The following is a 13,036-nucleotide window of genomic DNA, read 5'->3' on the forward strand; positions in this document are numbered from 1 at the left end:
CTCCTTTTCTCTTAATTCTTCCAGTTTTTTCCCCATTTTTCTACCTGCCTTTTTCAGGAACAGAGCATATATGGGTGAATCTAATGAAAACTGTCCAGATTATATGTGACCCTGGACCACAAAACCAGTCAAGAGTCGCACGGGTATGTTTGCGGGTATATTTTCAAATAGTTGTATCTCGACCAAATATTGTCCTATCCTAACAAACCATACATCAATGGAAAGCGTATTTATTCAGCTTTCAGGTGATGTATAAATCTCAATATCCAAAAAATTACCCATGTGACTGGTTTTGTGCTCCAGGGTCACATATATCACCCCAAAATTCTGCTTTTAGAAAATTAAACCTATTATAGGATCATAGGTGATAATTTTTGAAAATAATGTCACAATGCAATGATTTTAGGCTTAGGCTAATGAATAACAGGTTTAATTTCTTTTGGCTAAAATATATCTATTAATGGAGTGTCTATTTACACGCCTTGTTGGCAGAGGCTATTTACACTAACTCCGCCCACTGACGTCTGATTGGGCCAGACAAAACTACGGAAGATGCTGGATTGTCAATTATAGCAATATTAAGACGCATGATAGAAAGCTTTGACGCAAATCGATGCGAATTTGAATCTCTCTTTTCCCATCTCATATCAGATCGGAAAGGCATTTATTTTCAATAAACGTAGAAAATATTCAAAAAGTGGAAATAAAGTGTCTAATGTGTGTTTAATAATAAAGTGTTTATCAGTTAGAGTTTGGGGAAGGTGTAGGGAGGGCTTTATTGTCCCAATAAGCAATAGCGACAGCCATTTATTAACTTAGGTTAATTTATCAAAATAAATATAGATTTATTTGTACAAATTTAAATAAATAGATTTTATGCATTGTTAGATTGAATGGATCTCCACGTCAGAAATATCAGACAAATCAGATCTGACCCCGGACGCTGAATCCCTGCAAGCATCGCAAGAGCAAGGAAATAAGTAAAATAAGTAATATAAAATATAAAAATACATAATTTAATAATAATAATACAATTATGAATAAATATTAAAACATAAATTATATAAATCAAACAATATTATTAATAAATTATTAAATGATAAATCAAATGACAACTACATAAATGACTAATGATTATAAAATGCAATCATGAAATCATGTTAAATGTTTGCTCTCTTAAAGTAACACACACACACACACAGATTGTTATTGGGAATCCTTAGATCCTTCATTAATAAACAAATAGATGTATTTATTTGTATTTATTCAGTATATTTATTTTAAAATACATTAATTAATCCATTTAGTCAATCATATTAATTGTATTTAATTTTGGGGTGAACTGTGACCTGGACATGTTTTCATAATATTTACTTGCATTTTGTTTTTTTATATTATTATTTTTGTTGATTTAATTGTGGGACCAACCGCTGGAGCCAGATCCTATAACACACCTTGCCAAAATGTTGTGGTACCATGTTATAGTGATGGTATCAGATGGTAATACCATGGTACTTCCAAGAATACCACGGTACTTTTTTATTTACTTTTTTGTTAATGGCAAACTAGTGAATGAAACTCTGAACATGAACTACACAGACACAAATTCAATTGTGTAAGATGGTAGTGGGTGAAGTGACATCATATCGCCCCTAACAAACCAGTTCACTGTGGTTCATATCATTGATCTGTATCAAATCAGATCACTCAGTCAACAACGTTTTGGTCCAGTCAAAGTCAACATGGAATGAAAATGTTTACTTTCTTGACACATTTCTGGTGTTCTTTTGAACAAATGTATCTGTGCAAGTTAGTCACAAAGAAAAATAACTGAACAATGTATAAATTATGTCACATTACAGAAGTAGGCCTATAATGGGCAGCAAACTCCATTTCATGTTGACTTTAAATTATACTTTTCTCTATCAGAAGGGCTTTTATTATGTAATCTTAAACAGCTTATTTTCCTGAGCATCTATCTATCTATCTATCTATCTATCTATCTATCTATCTATCTATCTATCTATCTATCTATCTATCTATCTATCTATCTATCTATCTATCTATCTATCTATCTATCTATCTATCTATCTATCTATCCATCTATCCATCTTTCTATCTATCTCGTTTTGAATCATAAATGATATGAGTTATGTGTTCACCATGAAGCCATTCTAATCATTTTGATTGATCATTCCTATTGATTGTGTAAATATAAAGGGCATGCGGACAGCAACAAGTCTAGTAAAGTTTTGACAGTGTCTTATTGTTAAAGCTGAACAATTGCAGTCATTTTACACGGATTACACGAAGACGAAATAACAGAAGATTTTACGAGTCTAAAGATGTCTTTTCTTACCATTCCCTTGTGTACAGAACGTGCTTAGATGAATGTGAGGCTACTCAAGTGTCTAGCAATTATATGAAAAACAAAAAGAGAAATTTACAAGTAATATTTATCCTAATAGAGCTTTTAGTGCCAAAGGGGGGAGGGGGAGGGAGAAGGTGTGGCGAAATGTGTGTTTTTCGTAACATGATGATATGAATCGTTTTTATGGTGATGAGTATTCTTTTTATAAATATATATTATAAATATACCAGACTTTGGGACTCAAAGCAATACAAACCATACGCATACAAAGCACATCGGCTTTAGAAGTTTTCTAATCAATCCGAAACTTCTTTCTGTGAATGAGAAATCTTCCTCCGTCTCAATGCGTCATATTTCGGGGATTCAGGCCGCATCTACGTACCAGACACGTGTTTCAAAACGAGATGACTCGCATTTAAATCAATGCTTCTGTCTACACTAAAAACCATGAAAGCTTGTTTCCGCCACAGAATAAAGAAATTATGGGAACTAAAGTATTTTTTTAAAGGGGACCAAATATGCAAAATTCACTTTTATAAGGTGTTTGAACAGAGATGTTCACAGAGTGTGTAAACAAGCAGCCTATAATGGTAAAAATACACCCACTCCTTTTTTTACAATCCCCATAAATCATAAACAGACCAGCAACTCTTTTACATTTAAAGGGACACACAAAAAACAACATGTTTTTTCTCGCACCCAAACAGGCAAATTTGACAAGTTATAAATTATCTTCAGACACATTCTATCATTAGAATTATATTACATCTTGTGAAAAGGAGCATAATAGGTTCCCTTTAAGACTTTCATTCTCTCGCTATTGCTGTAGTTAACATCTCGCAATTCTGATGGTATTTCTACCAATTGGTCCCAAAAAAAACGTGCAATTCTGAGAAAAAAAGTCCGAAGACTAAAATATAAACTTGCAATTGCGAGAAATGAAATCAGAATTTGTGATTAAAGCTGCAATTATCTTTTCTTTTCTTTTTTCTGTGGCGGAAATAACGTCCATAATCTGCATAACCAGGCCAACACCAGACGTTTTTATTTTCTCCTAAAAACATTTTATTTTATTTAAAAATATCGTGCATTTGAATTACTTGCTGTTTTGTGAATTCATTTTTGTTATATTTAATTAAGTACTGACCAGCTAAGTATATGTTGTAGCAATACTTTAACATTATAATAATGAGTATATGATACTCCATGACAGTCACTTCCAGTGTAAACAGTCTCCTAAACCGGGCACAACACGATAAAGCGATCTCTTCCGGTAAGTGTTTTTCTGCGGTGTTGCCACATCCCAGATAGCGCATGTACGTCTGCAAGATGTCTGTTAAAGATCACTTCATCTGGAAAGCATCTGCTGTTTATTAACATCTGATAGACATCTTTAAGATGTCAGTTTAACATACATTCTAAATCATTACATGTTAAAGACATTTTCTAAACGTCTATTTGACATCTGACAGGAAACGTCCTATAGACGTATTGCAGATGAGCAAACACTAAAAAATACTTCTTCCAGATGTAAACACGCACATCAAATAGACGTCTCCGTGATGTAAGTGTGCTATCTGGGATCTCACTGGTCCGAAAATGCTGCTACGCATAACTGTATATTAGGAATAAAATATCTTCTATGATTGTGCAGCAGATCAGTGTGAGCAAACACATTGTTTGTCATTTGAAACTGATTAGGATAGTGTTTGGTAGATGAGCAATCTGCTGACGTATCAACGGACGCTGTGCGCGCGATGCTGTTTTCTAAGTAACGCCCAGTAAACAATTACCGTCTTTCAACGTTGAAATATGGTTGAAAATAAGTCAGTCCGCCTTGGACTGGTTTACGACGTGATTTCAACTAAGTAGTTTCGGCCGGACTGTTTGACTATGTGTTTTCAACTGATCATCTAAGAAAGTCTGTTAAACATGCTAAAATAACAGAGAAAAACAAACTACCAAACCATGTTCATTATTATCTCAAATAAATTTAAATAATTTTACATATTCCATCAAGACGTTGAAGATTGACTTGTTTTCAACGTTGAAAAGTCGTAATTAGACGTTGAAGGTTTACGTCTTTTCAGCGTCCAATAGACGACATTTTAGGTGGGCGATTTTTTAAGATGATGGAATAAGAATAAGGTTTTAAAATCTCGTTAAACTCGGTTGGCTGAACCGTCATCTTACTATACTGTGAGAAAATACTGTGGTCAGCGTAATTCATTCTTTCTCTTTGTTTTTGTCTACTGTAGCCTAATAACATAAATCAGGGGTCGTATTAAATCATAAACCTGTGTGTAATATTCCAGATGATATATAACACGTGTGTCATTTTGGTAATAAGCTTCAATGTTTTTGCGTCAGGTACACAGAAGCAGCCGGAGAGATTATTCAGATTTATTGCGGTACATTAGGAAGCAGCTGCGGTTTGTCAGGAAAGGCTTAAATTTCATTCGGCGAGATCAAAAACACCAAGCTTGAAAGACCCTGTGAAATATTGATAAATCTACCCCTGGAAGGCGATTTCTTCATTTTCTCAGTTTCTGTTAGCGGTTTTCTCTTCATTAAGTGAGTTTATGAGCATGACAGATACATTTGTAGGAGCTCTGGGTTGAATGTCAATGTTGCTGCCTATATTAGACTCACATTGATGTTTACATTTTGCTACTTCATGATGCTTGCTGGAGTACATGAGATCTTTTATTAGTGCTACTGTGTGAAACACAATCGTTTGGCGTTCGCACAGGTTCGCGACTGAAGGACGAAACCAACTCTGTGACTCCATCTCAAGTGCTAACATCTTTTTGTGCATAATTCTTTACTCTCAAGTGAGTGGTTATATTTTTGTTATATCTATATCTATATATTGGGACTTGTGTTTGCTGATTCTCTGATGTAGAGATTCTGTGGATTGTTGATCATCATTGACGTGGTACTGAAGATTACTTTTGTTGACATTTGTTGATATTCCAGTTTCTTGCAGCTTTGTGGGGAAAATAAAAATGTGAGAAAATGCTTACAGCTGTACAAAATCTTTTGTTTCTCCCTTTTTCTTGACATGGAAACCTTTGTGGTGTGGTATTAAATCTTTCCAGTCATTATTAAAAATATGGAATAAGTCCACCTGTCTCTGAGAATTAATGACTCTTGACTTTTCCTACTTGGAAAAGCAGAACTTAAGTTCTTCAGTTCACCCAAAAATTTAAATTATCCCATAGTTTACTCACCCTCAAGCCTAGGTGTACTGTAAATGACTTTATTCTTTCAGACGAATACAATCAGAGTTATATCAATAAATATCCTGGCTCTTCCAAGCTTTATAATGGCAGTGAATGGTAACTGGGATTTTGAAGTCCAGAAAAAGTGCATCCATCCATCATAAAAGTAATCCATACGGCACATAATCACTGGCTTCTGTAACAGCTGTACACGAGTCGAGTACAGGCGGAAGAGTGACCTCTGACCCGACGCATGACGTGTATTGATGAACGCGGAAGCACAGAGGAAAGAGCGAAACATAACCAGCATGAATTAGAAGTCTAAAACGAGAGTATTTAAAGAGAAATGTGGGAGGAGCTTGAGTTTGTTGCCCAGCCCTGTTTGTTTGGACCGCGAGACGCGTCGACGGTTAACGATTCTCCAGACTTGTGTACGGACGTTACCAGAAGCCAGTGATTTTTATAAATTCAGTGAGTTTATAAAGTTATAAATATGGATATTTGATTAACAAAAACGCATCGCTTCGCTTCAGAAGGCCTTTATTAACCCCCTGGGGTCGTATGGATTACTTTTATGATGGATGGATGTGCTTTTTTTGGGCTTCAAAATTGGTAGCTGCTTTTATCAGTGTATTCAAGGCATGCATTCAAACCCATGCCCTGACACCGCATGCTCTAATGTTTGAGCTACAGGAAAGCTGGTTTAATTGTGTCTTTTAAACAAATAAAAACGTCAATAAGTCAATGTTCCTATATTGTATGATAATCAAACCTGTTTAACAAACATCTAAAGAATGTGTAAAACAGTAAATGATCTTCTAATCGCAGATCGTTTAGTTTCTTTACACATCTTCCGTCTTATGGACGACCGTCTGAGATATTGCACTCTCATAAATTGACTGTAACCTGTTATTATTGGTTGACTGGTTAAATATGACGCTATTGAATAAAGACTGTAATTGTATTTCTCCATATCAGAGCTCATAACATCCACCAGACTCCACAATGAGCCTCATTCATCACACACGAGCAGAATGAGCTTGTGTGCGAATCGTTCAAGCAATCATTCTTACGTAAACTGTCGCATTGAATTGAATTTTACAATTTACGTAAGAATAGTTTTGGTTCAGGAGAAAAATATTCAAACTCTGAAGCAGCAACAGACTGATAAACATATGAATGAAAGTGCGTCAGTATAATTTCCCATCACTCAAACAAATGTCTTGCTCTCACCCCCACACATACACAGGCCATGGCTTGTGTAGAAGTGGGCGGTAGTTTCCATTATCCAGTTTTCATTCTCTTTTAAAGACTTGGCATCATAAATACCCCTGGCTCCTCTCCTCTCATGTAGAGAAATGCAATGCCATATAGGGTTTTTTTCCCACTCTGTGCCCTTATGACTTGACAAATCCAAAGCATTCATGAAATATATAAATAAACAAAAATGCAGAGAGAAAGAAAGCAGGCGACGATATCTGAAAAAAATCTCTCTCTGTGGAGAGGATTGAAAGTGTATTGATGTGAAAGATGTCGCCGGCAGCCAATCGAAAAGATTCAACACTGTCAATGGATTTGAGCTTTATAAACACAGACATTACTCACATGTTATTGCCCAGGGGTCTCATTTATAAAACTGTTCGTAGGAAGTGCATGTGCGCCCGAAAGCCAAAAATGGCGTATGCCAAAAAATTTAGACTTATAAAACCGATTGTACGCCAGAATCTGCACAAAATTCCCTTTATAAATCCCAGTTAGCGGAAGATTGTGCGCACATGTGTCTCCACCCCAAAATAACTATATATGGAGCTTATACAATGCCTTGTTTTACTATGCATATCCTCGTCTACATATCATTTGCATATGCATATTCATCCACGTGATACCATGTTTAACGGTACAAGACATTAGAAAAATATGAGATACGGATGTGTCGTCACGTTATCTCAATTCCAGCAATATTTGCTTAGTATCAGTCTATTTCAGTTGCCTCAAAATAGCAACGTGCCAACAATGCGCCTGAACACACATAGTTTTCAGACCAGCAGCCCATGGGCAAAAAGATGGGTGCAAATGCATTTGCTATTTAAACAACGTGGCGCACGACGTGAAAATGATAACTGCGTCAGGCTGAAACTAGCAAAATAGCTGCATTGCGCCGGATGTATGATAGGGCCCTTAAAGTGTCTTTCCTTCATCTGTCGTCAGTCCCTCAGCTCACCATCGGTGTCGCCAAACTACTCCGTCTCCAAAATATTTGTACGCATTGGTCAGATTTTGCGTGCAAGTGCACAAATTTTTCCGTCAAGTTAGTTTTTATAAATCACAACTTATGCGTGGGAAGTGGCGTACGCCTCTTTCAGGGCCTGTTTTGTGTGACGCAGCGGTTATAAATGAGGCCCCTGACCTTTAAATGGAAGAGTCTGGCCTTGGGGACGAATACTCTGAGTTTCATTTCTGTTCCATTAGTTTCAGCGATACTGGAGAACAAAAGACATTTTCAGCTGCTAATTTATTAGTTATTTTGGGGATTTGTCATGCAGTAGAGGTCTTTTGCTCTAAAGCGCTGCATGTGCTGCAAAAACAGCTTCCCTGGAGCTTTTGTTTCTCACTCCCGATCGTATCTCAGCAACTCTTGCCCTGCATGAGACCTTTATTTTACCAGCCCAGATCATTAACCAACAGACCAGCCGTGCACTCCATCATTTCAGATGTGTGTTTCACTTCCCAGCTCATTTATCAGCACCACACACACACACACACACACACACACACACACACACACACACACACACACACACACACACACATATGGCAAACTCATGTGAGCGAGCATGTGACTGAACATATGTTCAATATATAGTACTAGCATCCTGCTTACTGTACAGTATATACTATATATGTAGTATGTAAAAATAAACCAGTGTGGAGGTCACATGACCTGACTGAGCAAGTTATAAATACAGTTCTTTGCATTTTTAACTGCATTTAGTGTAAAAAAAGTATTTACTTTTGGCAGTCCAGTCAATCCAATCACGATTAATCGCATCCAAAATAAAAGTTTGTTTTCATAATATATGTGTGTACTGTGTGTATTTATATATACAAAATAATTATACACACATGCATGTATAAGGAAATTTTGTTTGTTTATATATAAAATATGTATAAATGTATATACAGTATATACATGCAAATATTTCTTAAATATATACATGCAGGCGTGTGTGTGACAGCAGATGGCAAGCTTATGTAATTACGTGTGGGCGAGAGCAACGAACAGCAACACGTTTCAATTCAAGACCCCGAGATCGCATGTCACTCAAACACACACACACCAGGAAAATGTGTGGTGATCACACTAATCACATACAAGACCACTTCAGAAACACACACACACACACACACACACACACACACACACACACACACACACACACACACACAGCTGTTAATCTGAAGTGCCCCCACACTTGAAGCTCCTCCAGACGAGTGTGTAATGTTGCATTGGTCTTAAATGCTGCTTGCTTCCTGTTTCATCTCTGTAATTTAACTTGTACTATATGTGCTCATCTGTAACAGCAGAACATAATAATGAATAATAATAATGGCTTTGTTAAAATGCATGCTACCACACTATTTCTGCAGTATAAAGTATGTATTCTGTGCCTACATACACTGTCAGAAAAATCTGCACATTATCTTGTACATTATCAACCCCTATAAGGTGCACTAACAATACCAAGATAACGTGATTGATGCATATATTTGCAAAATGTATACCTTGAATATACTAAGTTGCCTTGCCCTTGTGAAAAATATGTACAATTTTGCATACTTTTAAAAAGAGTACTTAGTATGGAAATAATATACTTTAAGAGTAAACTGTATTGTGGACTAAATGTATTGTTTTCAGACATGTAATTGCATGTTATTTAGAATTAAAGGAATAAAATGATTGACTACAGGAGAACGTTAAATGCAAATGTATTGTGGTTTAAACTTAAATTAAAGTCCCCCTGTAGTCAATAATTTTATCACTTAAAACTCATCTTTGATCACAAAATGACATATTTAAAAGTTTTTTCCTTTAAAAAAAATGATGCACACCTTAAAATAGCTTGAATGTAACTCGACACCCTTGCCTCATTTAGTTCTATGAATATGCAAATGAGCCCCGCCTCCACTCACTCACAGCAGCGCAGAGATCCACTCTTTGACGATCACACGTTCATCTGATTGGTTACAAGGTAGTTCGTGACACACCAGAAACACCACACCAGAAACACCAGCGATTTCAAACTGTGTTTTTAAGACTGTCTTTGGTTCACTGCAGTTTTAAGGAGAAAATACTCAGCAATGCTGTCGACTTATGAATTTACACATAATTTGTCTTAAAGCATATTAAAAACACCACATAGACATATTAACAACATTAGAAACTTCACCACATGGGCACTTTAAATGCAACTAGTTGAACCATTTAAGCAGGACTTAAGTACACCTTTATATGTAATTTCATAATTATGAGTATTGTCTTATGCAATGTAGAACATTTAAAATATATTAACTTTAAATGTAATATCAAATAACACACACAGTTAAAATGATAATACTTTACATGTGCTTTAGTATGTTGGTCAACACATCAAAATGAAATAAGTGTACTTTCAAGCATGAAAAGATTAAAACATTTATTTAAAATGTAAATTTAAATTTCAGCCTGACGCAGTTATCATTTTCACGTCATGTGCCACGTTGTTTAAATAGCAAATGCATTTGTGTGCCCATGGGCTGCTGGTCTGAAAACGAGGTGTGTTCTGGCGCATTGTTGGCACGTTGCTATTGAGGAACTGAAATAGATTGCGCCATTGACTTTAGACCAGCTTTCAGTTGGTCGATGGCTCAGTCTATTTCAGTTGCCTCAAAATAGCAACGTGCCAACAATGCGCCTGAACACATCTCGTTCACAATAGTTCAGTATTTTTTTTTTTTTGTTATTTAAAGAGCGCGTTAGTAATATGCGCCTATAGGCAGGTCCACAACAAGCGTGCTTTGTCCCGTTGATGGTCTGCTTGCTCGCTTTAACCTTGCGCATGAGCAGATTAATTTCCTCGCTAAAGAAGCGCTCAGTTTTTACGCTTGCAAATTCCGCCATGAAAATAGCGAATCCACCATGGCGCAAGCGCAACTGTGGCTTTTAAAGGGAATGGGAGATGAGACTCTGATTGGTTTATTGCACGTTACGCCCTAAGAGAATAGGGACAACCCTTTTAGACCATGCACCGCATGCGCCGTTTATTTTTCCCGTCATTAAACTAGCAAAAGTGGATTCGGACACGCACTAAGTGCACTTGCGCCCTGCACTTTAGACCATGCGCTTAGATCGTTAAAATAGGGCCTATAGTCATGATAGTGTACTCACTTTAAGTACACTTCAATGGCCTTTTATTTCATTAATATTATATTATCTGCAAGTACAGTTGTTTTAAAATATACTTTTATGATTTTAAGTGCTACAAGTGCACATTCAAATAAGCACACTGATTACTTTTTCACATTCTGTCAAAACCATGAATGCAAATGTACCACATTTACCAATATGTGCAGTATACAATACAATAGAGCATGCTACGCTGGGAATCCAGTCCCAATGCATCCCACAATGCAATCATGCCCAGTGTGACGACTGAACCAAAGGTGACATCTCTTTCACCTCATTATTTGATCCGGCCACCAAAAGTTAATGTTTGATGTACTATTTGATAAATAGTATGCAGTGCAGTATGCTAGTACTGTGATCTCTTCTATTCATTTCCCATTTTATATTTCACAGCGACAGGAATCTGTTCTGAAATCATCTTCTCATTAGTGTCACTGATACGGCGACGACTGAAAACAATATTCTGGCAGACGAAACCCTAGTGCCACATCAGGACTCCAAATAAAACAGCTGTTTTAAAGTGGACACACTCAAACTCTCACTTCCTTCTGTTTCTCACTGTCTTCCACACACACACTGGCAGTGCTGTACATCTAAATAGCCCGAGTGACTAATTCCTGTGCATTTGAGCTCACTGCGCTGTCTATTCTGGGCTGTTAGGATGGAGTGTGTGAATCATAGTCGTTGTGGTAATTGCTCCTCTTTGTCTTCCCCCACCCTGCTCTGTTCTGATTGGTTAATGAGGCTCGTTAAAAGCCCCGGCTTGTTCATTCAGTAGAAGAGACAGCTGAGCTCAGAGGGGGACGTCAGATGGCCTTTTCTGTCTTAAACAGCTCTAAATTTAATCAGCCAATAGCATTTAGGAAAAAATAGCACTTCATACATTAAGTTTGTTTACTGCATCATTACGTGTTTAAAGCACTAATGGCCCGAGGAAGTTTTCCTTCATACAGCAGCGGGGCACATTATTGTTCCCAAAGGTCAAAATGTGTGCAATGCTGCTAAAAATCTTATAATAAATGAATGTGTGTGTGCTTTATGCACCCGACGGAAGGAGCGCCTGTTTTTTGTTTTCTCATCCTAATGAAATTCTCTTGGATGTTTTTCAACCCTCAGGTGCTGAACACTTGCATCTGTCTTAAACAGCATCTAATTAGTTCGGTAATGAATCGCTACCACCTTTATAGCAACTATTTTACAATATAGACAGTTGACAATTCAAAAGAGGTCGATATTTCAGAAACTTACGTTACCTCTGGAACAACTCGACGCGCAGCATTCACCACTCAAACTCAGCCCACAGGTCACATAATGAAAAGTTTGTATATCCCAAAAATTAAATTAAATAAAAGTTGCTACCCATGCTAACATGAACACTAAGCTTTTCCCTCCAAAAATATAGCCTAAACTTATCTAAGTAATTAGTAATATACAGTATTTCGTTGTCACCCTGCCTCTCCAAATGCAAAACTGACATTAACAAAATGCAATAACAGCTGAAAAAGTACTTGGGTGTGTGTTTTATTTTATATTTACCGTTCAATAATGCAATCGCTGTCTGTCCCATAGAAGAACATGACAGCCAGCGTGTGTTTTGGAACTATTGGGGCTTACATGAACCACGTGACAGCCATAGCGGCGACATCAAAGAGTGTCGCAACTCTTTCTCTCTATGGCTCTGCACGTACCATTACACCATATGATTACACCGCTAATATTAAGTGTTCTGTCTATAGGCTGTGTCCTTACAAAGTGACATTGCCACCTACTGGCCTGGCAGAATAATACAGTGTTTCTAGTCGTTTTTTTTTTTTTTTTTTTTTTTTGCGGATTGTTTTGACAACGTTGTGTACAAAGGAAAACACAAAGAAAAAATGCTTCAGTTTTTAGTACATCGTTATCATGTAAACGTACCCTTAAAAAATTAAATGTGTAAGCAAAGAGCTGAAACTTTCATTCACAGGGCCCAAAACAGTTAGTGAGCGTTGCCACCCGTCC

Source organism: Scardinius erythrophthalmus, assembly GCF_964197995.2.
Source record: "Scardinius erythrophthalmus genome assembly, chromosome: 7".
Classification (NCBI taxonomy): domain Eukaryota; kingdom Metazoa; phylum Chordata; class Actinopteri; order Cypriniformes; family Leuciscidae; genus Scardinius; species Scardinius erythrophthalmus.